The sequence below is a fragment of the Sus scrofa genome, chromosome 13 (genome assembly GCF_054392235.1).
Source record: "Sus scrofa isolate SSC_HxYL_T2T_F1_AM1 chromosome 13, Sscrofa_HxYL_maternal_Yorkshire_Landrace_v2.0, whole genome shotgun sequence".
In the NCBI taxonomy this organism is placed as follows: Eukaryota; Metazoa; Chordata; class Mammalia; order Artiodactyla; family Suidae; genus Sus; species Sus scrofa.
Window position 1 is genome coordinate 62706316 of NC_139395.1, and position 14368 is coordinate 62720683.

General features: G+C 37.2%; 1 protein-coding gene and 1 pseudogene across 9 annotated transcripts in view; one reads left to right on the forward strand and one right to left on the reverse strand.

Moving 5' to 3' along the window:
- Nucleotides 1-14368, forward strand: part of SLC25A26 (solute carrier family 25 member 26) — a 165580-nt gene that overhangs the window by 133942 nt on the left and 17270 nt on the right. For 2 of the 9 annotated variants that reach the window (XR_014823504.1, XR_014823503.1), the window contains exon 7: nucleotides 11658-11755. The exons of the other annotated variants lie outside the window; for them this stretch is intronic. The gene's annotated coding sequence lies outside the window, so the exon portion shown is untranslated. The remainder of the gene's footprint in view (nucleotides 1-11657; nucleotides 11756-14368) is intronic. 9 annotated transcript variants of the gene reach the window in all.
- Nucleotides 9729-10598, reverse strand: LOC100623791 (protein tyrosine phosphatase type IVA 1-like; annotated as a pseudogene).

Sequence of the window (14368 nt, forward strand, 5' to 3'; positions counted from 1 at the left end):
TAAGTGTGATCACAGTACATATAGATGTACTTTTAGTGAGCCATAGGTAAAAAAGACATGTAATTTGAAAAGATATGATATAGTTTCCTATAAGAATGTCACATTTGTTCTAGTGTCTGAATATTTAACATGTATATAGTGCAGTGTAGAATAATTTGGAATTCTGTCAAGTCTAAATAGTTTTGCTTCTAGCCACAAGGTGTTACAAAGTTGCAAGGCAGTAATAGAAGTAATGAGTACTTTAATCTCACATGCCACATTTGAAGCCAAGTGAAAATAAAATCAGTTTAGTTATGTAAGATTTTCACATTATGCTGGTGATTTTCTAAGATGATGTCATAGCTTTGGAATCGGAAGCCAGTGAATTATCATTTCGGTTAAGGTACAACCTATACCATAAGTACTGGGATTTTTCATTTACATTTTGTAAGTATTTTAAACAGCCATTATTTTATAAAAACTATATATTTATTCCAATTGAAGAGTTAATAACCTGTTTATTATTAATTCTTATTTTAATAATAGTTTTGTCTATTATCATTCCACCTACAACAAGCTGCTCTTGCACCTTCAGTAACAGAAACAAAATGATAGTAATTTAGAAACTGCTCAGTGCTCATTGTCTCCACTGTACTCTTTCATGAGACAGGGACCATCTCATGTCTGCACAGAGATGTTTGGTCAGAATATAGATTCCTGGGTGTTCCCGTTGTGGCTCAGTGGAAACAAATCTGACTAGTATACGTGAGCATGTGAGTTCGATCCCTGGCCTCACTCAGTGGGTTAAGGATCCAGCATTGCTGTGAGCTGTGATAGAGGTCTCAGGTGTGGCTCGGATCTGGCGTTGCTGTAGGCGGGCAGCTATAGCTCCAATTGGACCTCTAGCCTGGGAACCTGTATATGTTGCAGGTGTGGCCCTAAAGACAAAATAGATAGATAGATAGATAGATAGATAGATAGATAAATAGATAGATAGATTACTGTAAAGGTGTGTTAAAGATTGAGAAGGGAATGGTAACAGTAAATATGTGTGGTATGATTTTTCCTTCACTAAGCTTATACCCTAAGTTAAATACAACATGTCAGCATGGAAGAAAACACCTGAAAATAAGAGCAGAATATTTTATGTCCAGATTACCAGCAAAGTCAGTCTAACAGGCTAATATTTTAGCAAAATCATAGTATAATGGAGACATCTTTTTTTGTTTGTTTGTTTGTTTTTGTTTTGTCTTTTTGCCATTTCTTGGGCCGCTCCTGCGGCATATGGAGGTTCCCAGGCTAGGGGTCTAATCGGAGCCATAGCCACCAGCCTACATCAGAGCCACAGCAACGCGGGATCCGAGCCGCGTCTGCAACCTACACCACAGCTCACGGCAACGCCGGATCCTTTAACCCACTGAGCAAGGCCAGGGACTGAACCTGCAACCTCATGGTTCCTAGTCGGATTCCTTAACCACTGAGCCACAACGGGAACTCCTGAAGGAGACATCTTTTAATAATTCAAAAAATGTCAGAACTTTTGAATTCTTAAAGACCGATGGTGAAAAAGACACGTCCTAGAGAACTAAGTATGCAAGGAATGACGTCATGTGTAGCAAAGGCCTGACTGGATGGATAGAAAGGGTGTGGCTTCTGGGACTCGATTCCTCTCCCATCTCCTCCTTTGGACTGGTATACTCAACTGCCTGAAGTCCTGCTGTAGTTAAGAGTTGCTAAACCAAAGCACTAGCAACACCTAATATGTTCCTTGCCAGATCCGTTACTTTCAACCTAGTTTAAGATTTAACCATGCCTCCTGGGTCCTACAGCCTAGAGGGTAATGGGTTTGGGTCCTTTGCCAAAAAAACAATAAGAAACACACCAGGGTTTCTCTTTTGTCTTCTTATCTTAGGCATTTCTCTTTGCTTATGCAGATTTGTAACTAAAATGAGGTAAATATGATCCATCACATACAGCACTCCTGGGTCACATCAATTTGTTTTTTTGGTGTGAGACAAAGAATGAGAAAGGGGAATTTACCACATCTTATTTTAATCAGATTGTCAAACAAATATACATTAAGAAGCACTTTAAAAAATGCTTATAATGATTCTCAGTTCCCTTGGAGATATAAAACCCTGCTGGTATTTTATTTCAAGGGAGCCATCTGTAGATTTACGTGTTACCTCCTTTAAAAAATGGGAAGAAAAGGAGTTAGCTTGGTTTCTATTTGTTCTTTAGACCTGCCTCCTGGTTATTTGTGAGTGTTTGGGGTGTTTAGTATATTTGGTGATAATAGGCACTATGATACTGTTTGTGAGGCTCTGGTTTCACTCTTTCATCACCGGTTGTGCATTGCCCCCACTCCACCTCTTCCCTCCCCATACCCCCACAAGAAGACAAACCTAAACTAAACCTTGAGACCATCTCAGCCCAGCTCATTAGTTAACCTTGTCCAGTTAAATAAATGTTAATCCTTGAGGTAGAACCTGTTGGCTGTTCACTACTCAGCCAGAAATGAAAACTCAGGATTACAACGTTTGGCTAGTTCATGTTTTCCTCACTCTCTACCCAAAAGTAAAATAACCCAACACTGCTTGCATTATAGGTACTCATGTAGCTACCAACTATGTGCCTGCCTTTTTGGTATAAGCAATTGTGCAAGGCCCTATGAGACTCCAGAGATGAAGATAATGAGGTCCCCGTCCTATAGGGGTCAGATGAGAGTGCTTTTGAAAGTTAATGAATACAAGTGACTCCTTATTATTCATATTTTTTGGTACTTTTGTTGATAGAGGCTTATTAGTGTACCTGTTTCCAGATAAATGGAGCTTGTTAGTATATGTCCCTCAGTTCTTCCATTTGAACCATTTTTGATAATATTTTTATAAGATGACTCCATCCTTAAACATAGCAAGCCAAGTGTGCATTTCCAGGCACAAATATGAAAAATAATCACACCTTTTCTTGTTGACTTAAGATTTCCATGGCAAGCATCAGTTATAGTAATTTGTTTTCTAGTAGTGTTACTCAGTGATATGTTTAGATATTGTTAACATGAGGAGGACCTTTTGTCCCAACCCCAAACTAATAAAAGACATCAAGCCACAGATCCAGGGAGCTCAGAGAACCCTCCAATCATAATAAATACCTCCCCAATAACACCTAGCCATACATATGCACAAATATTATTCTGCAATTATAAAAGCTAAATATTACTCAACAAATTCAGTATTTGAGCCCATCTTGCTTTGACTCAAGAATAAATGCAATTTCTTTTCTTACAATTATCAGCACAATCATTCATTTAAAAAAAAATCTTAAGGAGTTCCCATTGTGGCTCAGTGGAAACGAACCTGACTAGTATCCATGAGAATGTGGATTCGATCCCTGGCCTTGCTCGGTGGGTTAAGGATCTGGTATTGCTGTGGTGTAGGTCAGAGATGCAGCTCAGATCTGGCATTGCTGTGCCTGTGGTGTAGGACAGCAGTTGCAGCTCCAAATTTGACTCCTAGCCTGGGACTTCATATGCTGCAGGTGTGGCCCTAAAAAGACAAATAAATAGATCGTAGAAATTATTATTTGTACTATACTAATTATCTAGAAGGTAAGCATCTAAATATCTCAACCAACCAAAATACAGTTTAACAAAAAAGTAAATATCAACCACATAAAATTGGTGGTATTTACACATCTCAGAATAGTTTCAATCCAGTTGCCACTATAACCAAGATGAGTTTATCTACTGTAAATGTTCCCTAATTATCAGTTAGATGTATCCAGTTTTAATTACGAAAATTAGTTTTGTTTAAGAGACATCCATTTTGCCCTTTGACACTTGGTTATATTGCTACAGCCATGGAATGGTAGAAGTAAAAGCTTAATATATGGTTCCCAATTATATTCATTATTCTTTTCACTTTACAACTTTGGAAATCTCCTTTTTTTTTGTCTTTTTGCCATTTCTTGGGTCGCTCCTGCGGCATGTGGAGGTTCCCAGGGTAGGGGTCGAATCGGAGCCATAGGCGCTGGCCTACACCAGAGCTACAGCAATGCAGGATCCGAGCCGTGTCTGCAACCTACACTACAGCTCACAGCAACACCGGATCCTTTAACCCACTGAGCAAGGCCAGGGATCAAACCCACAACCTCCTGGTTCCTAGTCGGATTCGCTAACCACTGAGCCAAGATGGGAACTCCTGGAAATCTCCTTTATAAAGTCATGTTTTTATATGAGCACTTGACAGTGAGATGCTTCATTTGATTGAATAATAAAATTGTATGCAACTGTTGCTTTGTTTCTTATAGTGTATGTGCCAAAGCTACACAATAGCTTGATCAATTACAGTATGGAGAGCAATTGTGTGAAATTAATTGTCTGCTATCTTTAATGTGTTGTAAAATGCTGTTGCTGGATGGACAGCAGTCAGACCTACACAGAGCACTCTCTTTTCTGTTGTCTTAAATAAATTATCAGTTACCATGGTGTTATGCATGTGGGATTGAGTAGATGACTCAGTACACATACCTATTGTTGTACTGTCAAAGTCATGGTAAAGTTTCATCATCTTGCACAATTGGAAGCCATAGGAATATTTTTGAGTGCAAAAATGGAAGAATTTCCAAATTTGAGTTTCCCTGCACTGAAGCCAAAACGTTTATTGTCAATTTATTGTTCATTCATAAGACAGCTGTGCACATGTGGCCTTTTAAAGTGATAAAGCCTTCTCTTCATGCTGTACTTGAATAGAAAGAAGACCCTTGGCTCAGGCTTGATGCCCAGTATTTCCTAGTATTGGGCCTGGTGTTTGCTCTCTGTGCTGTGAATGACAGGTGCTAAGAGCTCATACCCTGGCAGAGGTATTGGGGGAGTGGAGCCTTAAAATTACTTCATGTTGTCCATCCTCTGATAGGCCTTGAGCAATGAGTGAAGAACCACTTGGGAAATTAGAACAACCTGATTGTTTTTGTAGTATTACCTCTGAGTATTCAAGATTCCTCATAATATCATATTGGATCATAAATGTGTCATTAATTCAAAAAGAAAAAAATACAGGCCTGATGTTTAAACATCATACACCTTTAGGAAGTCCCCTTGTGGTGCAGCAGGTTAAGGATCTGGCATTGAAACAGCTGTGGTGCAGGCTGCAGCTGTAGCTCAAGGTTTGATCCCTGGCCCAGAAACTTACACGTGCCACAAGTGTGGCAAAAAACAAAACAAAACAAAAACATACCTTTAAACAATATGAGTGGTGAAATTCAATTACAGTCTGTATCTTAGTAGTATTATACCTATTTATTTATTTGGCCATGCTTGTGGCATGCAGAAGTTCCCAGAACAGGAGTCAAACCATCACAGCAGTGACCTGAGCTGCTGCATTGACAACACTGGACCCTAACCTGCTACACCACAAGAGAAAACTCCCTGTACCTATTGTAATTTCCTGTTTTGGTAATCATACTTGGGTTATATGGAATCAGTCTTAGGGGAAGCTGGCGGAAGGGTATATGGGACCTCTACTATTTCTGCAAGTTTTGTCTAAACTTATTTCAAAATGAAATTTTCTGTATAAGCTATTAGAAACCACTTCCAGTCATCCTAAGGAAACCTACTTAAGTAAAACCATAGAAGTGAAATTAAGATTTCTGATTACCTCTCTCATTACTTGAAATTTCTCATTAACATGAGATATAAACAAATATGCATGGATCCATCTGATAATTTCATTTATTTGAAAAGAAAATGCAAAACCAGACTTTGAATTGAGATTAATAAGCAACATCCGGTTAAATATGGTTGCCTGATTTTTTTAGCCTTACTTATTTAGGTTTACAACTTCTGTCACAACACAGTGGTTCCTCACATTTGGGCCCTCTTTCTATCCTCTACACAGTTATTTACTTGCCTTTACAGGAATGGTCATTAGACCTCTGGGGCAATGGAAATACTTATTTAGGTTGAGAAATAATGGCAATTTAAAGATTTTTGATGTCCTCCATTACAAATCCACATTATTTAAACAAATTTTTTTTGGCATCAAAATATTATTTAATAACTTAACATATTACAGTATAGCTTCTCTAGAAGTTGAGTTGTGTATTGAGGAATCTTATAAACATTGTATATCAACTATTCTATCTACAAGGCATATGGCTTTGAAGGGGCCATAACAACCAGTATCAGCTCCTCCACTTTATTTTTTTTTTTTTTTGTGGTTGTGTAATTATGATTTTTATTTTTTGACTTGAGGCATTTTTTTTCATGTGAGGCATTTTTTCAATTAAGGTATAGTTGATTTACAGTGTTGTGCCAATTTCTGCTGTACAGCAAAGTGAGTCCGTTATACATATATATTCTTTCTCTTTTTAATATTCTTTTCCATCATGGTCTATCCCAGGATACTGGATGTAGTTCCCTGTGCTATACAGTAGGACCTTGTTTAGCCATTCTAAACGTAATAGTTTGCATTTACTAACCCCAAACTCCCAGTCCATCCCTCTCCCTTCCCCTCCTCCATGGCAACCACAAGTCTGTTCTCCATATTCATGAGTTTGTTTTTGTTCTGTAGATAGGTTCATTTGTACCATATTTTAGATTCCACATATAAGCGATATCATATGGTATTTGTCTTTCTCTTTCTGAGCTTGGTGTAAAAATATCTAGTTGCTTTCATGTTGCTCTGAATGGCATTATTTCATTCTTTTTTTTTTATAGCCCAGTAGTATTTGATTTTATAAATCTACCATATCTTCTTTATTCATCCATCTGTCAATAGATATTTAGGCTGCTTCCATGTCTTGGCTATTGGAAATAGTGCTACTGTGAACATAGCAGTGCATGTATCTTTTTGAATTACAGTTTTGTCCGGATATCTGTCCAGGAGTAGGATTATTGGATCATACGGTAATTCTTTTTTTTTTTTTTTGTCTTTTTTTGTTGTTGTTGTTGCTATTTCTTGGGCCGCTCCCGCGGCATATGGAGGTTCCCAGGCTAGGGGTCGAATCGGAGCTGTAGCCACCAGCCTACGCCAGAGCCACAGCAACGCGGGATCCGAGCCGCGTCTGCAACCTACACCACAGCTCACGGCAACGCCAGATCGTTAACCCACTGAGCAAGGGCAGGGACCGAACCCGCAACCTCGTGGTTCCTAGTCGGATTCGTTAACCACTGCGCCACGACGGGAACTCCGGTAATTCTATATTTAGTTTTCTGAGGAACCTCAATACTATTTTCCATAGTGGTTATACGAACTTAAATTTCCATCAACATTGTAGGAGAGCTCCCTTTTCTCCACACTCTCTTCAGCATTTATTGTTTGTAGACTTTTTGATGATGGCCATTCTGACTGGTGTGAGGTGGTACCTCATTGTAGTTTTAATTTGCATTTATCAAATAATTAGTGATGTTGAGCATCATTTCCTGTGCCTAATGGCCATCTGTATGTCTTCCTTGGAGAAATATATATGTAGGTCTTCTGCTTACTTTCTGGTTGAGTTGAATGAGTTGTTTATATATTTTGGAGATTAAGTCCTTGTCAGTCGCATCATTTGCAACTATTTTCTACCATTCCATAGGTTGTCTTTTGTTTTTGTTTTTATGGTTTCTTTTTGCTCTGCAGAGGCTTTACATTTGATTAGGTCCTATTTGTTTAATTTTGTTTTTATTTTTTATTGCCTTGGGAGACTGACCTAATAAAACTCTTGTACAGTTTATATCAGGGAATGTTTTGGCTGTGTTTTCTTTTAGGAATTTTATGGTGTCATGTCTTATGTTTAAGTCTTTCAGCCATTTTGAGTTTATTTTTGTGCATGATCTGAGGGCGTGTTCTAATTTCACTGATACAGATGCAGCTGTCCAATTTTCCTGACACTACTTGCTGAAGAGACTTTTTCCCATTTTATATTCTTGTCTCCTTTGTCAAGGATTAATTGTTTATAAGTGTCTGAGTTTATTTCTGGGCTCTCTATTTCTGTTCCAGGCTCTGTATGTCTATTTTCGTACCACTACCAAGCTGTTTTGATTACTGTAGCTTTGTAATATTGTCCAAAGTCTGGGAGAGTTATGCCTCCTGCTTGTTTTTTTGTTCTCAGGATTGCTTTGGCAATTCTTGGTCTTTTATGGTTCCATACATTTTGGGGTTGTTCTAATTATGTGAAAAATGTCATCTCTAGATTGCTTTGGGTAGTATGGCCATTTTAACAGTACTAATTCGTCCAGTCCAAGAGCATGGAATATCTTTTCACTTCTTTAAATCCTCTTTAATTTCCTTGATTAATATCTTATAGTTCTCAGCATATAAGTCTTTCACCTCCTTGGTCAGATTTATTCCTAGGTTGTTGGGTTGTTTTTTTTTTTTAATGCAGTTTTAAAAAGTCTTTTTTTTTACATTCCCTTTCTGATATTTCATTGTCAGTATACAGAAATTCCACTGATTATTGGATGTTAATCTTATATCCCACTGCTTTGCTAAATTCGTTTATCACATTGAGTAGTTTTTGTGTGGGATCCTAAGGATTTTCTATATATCATATCATGTAATCTGCATGTAGTGACAATTTTACCTCTTCCAATTTGTCTACTATTTATTTATTTTTGATGATAGATGCATTTTGTTATTTAATGTTTCAGCTCTCACAGTAGATTTTTACAAGTTAGTGAACACTGACAAATTATTTCTCCCATGGAACTATAACCACATGTTCCTGGACAGTATAAATATATGGTTGAGCTAACATTAATACACATCACCGTTTTATCAATTATAAAATAAAACAAATTGTCAAGTATCCAAATATTAAGTTACATAGCTCAAAAGGCATATAAAATATTAAATGTCTGCTCAGTTCTTTAGCAGAAACCTACTTCTTTCTGCAAGAGAGGTTGAGAAGCACACTTCAAAGAAAATAAGTTGATAAACAACTTCAGATAAGTATGGAAAAAAATTAACAAGAATTTCAGAAATTTTATAATTAAGAATTGTTTTAGCTACAATAACAAAGTATTTCTACCTTTTAAAAATATTTACTAAAGTGTATATTCTACATGTTCTGCACTAAGGCACCATTTTATTAAAAATACTTAAAATCCCTCTCCTATTCTTTTTGTGGGCCCTCCCTGTAAGTTGCTCCCCAATGTGCAAACATTAAAATGAACTGTAAGGCTTTTTTTTAAGACATTAAAGACATGGGCTTCTATACAATATAGATTTTCAAAATGGAGGTCTTCTATAATAGCACAAAATGTGATTTATAGAAGGACATTAAATGATCACTCTAAGACTTTGTTAATAAAAAGGAAAAGAAAAAGAGCAAATCTGATATACCAGTGTGAATGTGGGAGATATAAACGTCCTGTGAGCAAATAACCACATAAGCCCTCCTTTTTATGTCTGAAATGATGTAAGAAATAAACCACATCATGTCCAGAGTATTCATAGCTCCTGGGATTTTAGCTCTATATGATACTAAAAATAAAAAAATATTGTGCCAGGCATTTTGGCACCTAGGCTTTCTAAATTTCTTGTTGATAAGATTCTGGCATGGAACCATATTTAAAGACATAACTCAGTACTGCATGATTTCAGGAAAGGTCGATTGGTACAGTGATAAGCACATTCTAAATGCTGAACACCAAAAACTCTTTGCTAAGTGTCCAAATACGTTGATCATAACCCAAACATAGAGGTTGCAATTCTGCCAGGCTTGTGGCCTGGTAAAATTGCTTTTCAACACTCCCGTGGAAGCTTCATTACACTTATTCACCAAGCCAATGTGTTGGCTAATGTGTACGACAAATTCAGCTGTGTCTCAAGTTCCACTTCAGACACAGTGGCCTCAAGCACCTCAGGTTTATTGAATGCAGCAGTTGTTTCTTTGACCATTGGAGTATTTGAAGCACAGCTTCATTTTTAGGATGATACTTCTCCAAATACAAAAGTTGCTTGCTGTTAAAGTGCCCATTGTGGCACAGTGGAAATGAGTCTGACTGGTATCAGTAAGGATGCAGGTTCGATCCCTGGCCTCGCTCTGAGGGTTAAGGATCCGGCGTTGCCGTGAGCTGTGGTGTAGGTCACAGACGCAGCTTGGATCCCACATTGCTGTGGTTGTGGTGTAGGCCAGCAGCTGCAGCTCTAATTTAACCCCTAGCCTGGGAACCTCCATATGCCACAGGTACGGCCTTATAAAGCAAAAAAAAAAAAGGCTTGCTGTTAAAAGTTCCACGCCACTTTTGTCTTGGGAATTGTACTGCATGTTCATATTTCATTCCACCTTCAATTAATGCTAGGGTGACAAGCACTAGAGCTCTGGATGCAACACAATGAACAGCAATACAACAACTAGGATCTTCATGAAATTCAGTTTTCACAAGACTTAACCAGTCATCCAAAGTCTGGTTGAATGGTGGTGCACCATCATCAAAAGGCCAATCGAGAACATAGATCCTCCACGGGAGTAGTGTCCTAAGTTGTTTCACATACTCTTACTATTGCGGTAACTCCATACTTCTTAAGTTTCTCTGTAAATTTCTTTAAGGTCGCATTAGTTGAATGGTGTGTAATAAGATATCTCATGTTCTTGTATGTGACTTCCACAGGAGCTGGGCGGTTCATTCAAGCCATGCTAATTTAGTTAAACAATAGGGTTATGAAAAAATTTAAAGCTCAGTACAGAAATGGTGCAAAGAAACAGAGTCTACTTCAACATACTCCACTTGAAATTCTCAGTGCTTCTGAGTGTGAAGTTGGGAGTAATGGGAAATGAAATGAACCTCCTAACAAGATGCAGCAACTATTCAACCCAGTAATAGTGAGGCAATAGAAAGGAAGTGCACTGATGTTTACCCCATCCAGGTCAAAATTTTTGTAAAAAATGCTCTGTGGATTTCAACTCGGCACTTCTATGTCCAGGTTAACCACTCTTATGGGGGCTTCTTGCGCAGTAGCAATGAGTTTTTACAGTTCACTCATCTGCATAGAGGCCATGCTGTACCTGGCAGTAGTCTCCACTGCCTTTCAGAAATTCTGTAAATGTGTGAACAAGAACACTACAGAACTGAGGTGTGTGTCTACTCATTGAAGACTGGCCTAATCATACAGCTGGTCCTGAGGTGATGGTGACACAGGTAGTGGCAGGGCAGGGTTACAGTGGACATCATAGGGCAGTGGCTTTGAGGGAGGCAGCAAGAGGAAGAGCCTTTTATTCCTTTTGTTTGTCGGAATGCTGTGGCCAGGACTTCAGGACTGTGTTGAATGTAAGTGATGAGAGTGACATCCTTGTCTTGTTCCAGATTTTAGTGGGAAGGCTTTCAGCTTTTCTCCATTGAGTATTATATTGGTCTTGGATTTGTCGTAAATGGCTTTTATTATGTTAAGATATGTTCCCTCTACCCACTTTGCTAAGAGTTTTTAATCATGAATGGATGTTGGACTTTGTTAAATGCTTTTTCTGCCTAGATTGAGATGATCATGTGGTTTTTTACTTTTCTTTTGTTAATGTGGTGTGTAACATTGATTCATTTGCATGTGTTGAACCATCCTTGTGAACTTGGAATGAATCCCACTGAGTCAGGGTGTATGATCTTTTTTATGTTGTTGGACTCACTTTGCTAAAATTTTGTTGTGAAATTTTGCATCTATATTCATCAAAGATAATTGGGCTATAATTTTCTTTTTTGGTAGTGTCTTCTGGTTTTCGTATTATGGTGATGGTGGCTTCATAGAATGTCTTTGGGAGTGTTGCCTCTTCAGCCTTTTGGAAGAGTTTGAGAAGAATCAGTGTAAGTTCTTCTTTGTATGTTTGGTAGAATTCATCTGTTACAACCATCTGATCCTGGACTTTTGTTTGTAGGGAGTTATTATTATTACATGTTCTATTTCACTTCTAGCAGTTGGTCTGTTCAAATTATCCAATTCTTGATTCAGTTTTGGTGGGCGTGTGTGTTTCTAGAGAGTTGTCCTTTTCTTCTAGGTTGTCTAACTTGTCGGCATGTAATTGTTAATAGTATTTTACTATTTTTTTTAAATTTCTGCATTATTAGTTGAGATTTCTCCTTTTTAATTTCTTCTTTTGTTTATTTGGATTCACTCTCTTTTCTTCTTGGTGGACCTGGCAAGAGGTTTGTCAATTTTGATTACCCTTTCAAAGAACCAGCTCTTAGTTTTACTGATTTTTTTTTCCTATTGTTTTTTAAATTTCTGTGTTATTTATTTCCTCTGTGGTCTTTATTATTTCCTTTCTTCTGCTGACTGTAGGTTTTGTTTATTCTTTTTCTAATTCTTTTAGGTAGCAGCTTAGTTTTATTATTTGAGATTTTTCTTGTTTATTTAGGAAGGCCTGTATTGCCATGAACTTCCCTCTAAGAATTGCTTTTGTGGCATTCTATAGAATTTTGTATGGTTGTGTTTTCATTGTGTGTTATCATCTGTATGTGGAAGTGAAGTGTCTTATAAATACCTTCTGTTTGCTCTGAAGACACCTATAACCTATAGATCCAAGTCCACGTATTTATACACTGTGTACCTACCTGTACAAGTTACATAACTTCTCTGAGCCTCAATTTTCTTGTTCGTAAAGTGAAGTTAAGTGGAACATACCTTAGAAGATTAGGATTACATGAGTTAGAGTATGTAATATGTTTACTGCCTGGAGCATAAGAAGTTCTGTATAAGTGTTTATTGTGGATACTGTTTAATCATTACTTCTCTTATGCTCTGTTGTTGGCCATGGAAGTTTCTCATTTGAATCTAAACCTTTTGGTCCCAGAGATTTTTTGGTTTAAGATATTTATTAGTATCCTTTTCTAATACAAAATAATTTCTTTGTATGTTTTTAGGCTAAATTATTCTGGCCAGGTGATAGTGGAAAGTTATGCTTTTCTATGGAGATTCTATTTTTAAACTGTGTCTTCAGCCACCTGAGTCTGTTTTGATCAGTGTTTTTTTCCCCCAGCAACTATTTTGTTTCCTTCCCTTCATTACAGCAGACACTCTGTGAAGCCTTCCTTATCACCTCCCTTCTATTATAACCCTCTCCTGCTCCCACTATACTCCATCAAATGTTAGACTTGGCTAATGCTATTTTTTCCCCTGAGCCCTACACTGCCTGACACCTAGTAGGTATTGAGTAAATGTTGAACTTAATGAATTATGTGGTGTCTTTGATTTTTTTTCTCCCTCCTGTATGATATGTAATGCACATCTTATTACTTGTTCTTTACTACTGCTATGAACTCAGCATTATTCATAGTATTTTTAATCTGTTTGGAGTAAACTTCTGCTCTTTGGAACCCATGAAAGTATCAATAGGTTAACAGACAGTGACCTTCAGTCATCACCAAAACTCTTGTTTTATGTTTTGTATCCCTTTTTTTAAAAGTCAGCAAAGTAAATAATGGTGTTAAAATTGGCATTAGCCTGATAAAATACCCATTTTTCCACCTTTAAAGTAAAAAGTTGATGTTCTACTAATTTGCTTCTTTTGTGTCTTCAGTGCTTGTGAGAGTTCTGTAGAAAATTGTTTTCTACAAAAGCACACAGATATATTTGCGAACATTAGAGCATTTGTTTAAAAAATACCAAATACTCTGCTTAATGGCAATTCTATCTTTAGAAAGCTGTTTCTGATAAAAAATTTTTTTAGCTCATCTATCTCCACAAGTAAGGTTACAAAAGTCTGTCTGACAGCTGTACTCTTAGTCCAGTGATTTTAACAAATACACTTTCCAGGTAACCATTTTCATTAGTTAGGTGGAAGGAGATGTTGGAATCCACAGACACCACAGGTTACTCTCTAAGTTATTAGTTAGTTAGTAGTTTACATAGTTAGGTGTCTGACTCAAGAAAAGTGGTTGAAGTTAACAGATGGGGCTGTATGTGCATTGATTTGTTTATATGGCATCTTCTCCATGTCTGAGCAGCCCTTCCAACCTTCCAGGTTTATTTTCAGTGGGGAAGTGTTGCGGGTAGGAATTTAGCTCTCAGTTTGCAGGTCTTCTTTGAGTTGTGGTATATTTGATCATCTGTAAAAATATCATGCCACCATCAGTATTAGTATACTGATTAGTATACAATATTAGTAACCATTGTAATGAACATATTCAAGGAGTCTTATTTCTATTATTTTTCATGATTTTTGCAGTACCTGCCATGGTGCTAGAGGTCCTACCCAGTGCAGTAAGGCAAGAAAAAGAAATAAAAGGCAACAATCTAAATTGGAAAGGAAGAAGTAAAACCGTCTTTATTCATAGACAACATGATCACTGATGTAGAAAATTTGATGGAATCTACAACGAAGCAATTAGAGCTGATAAATTTAACAAGGTTACAGGATACAAAATCAGTATGCAAAAGTTAATTATATTTCTACATATTAAGCAACAATCAGAAACTGA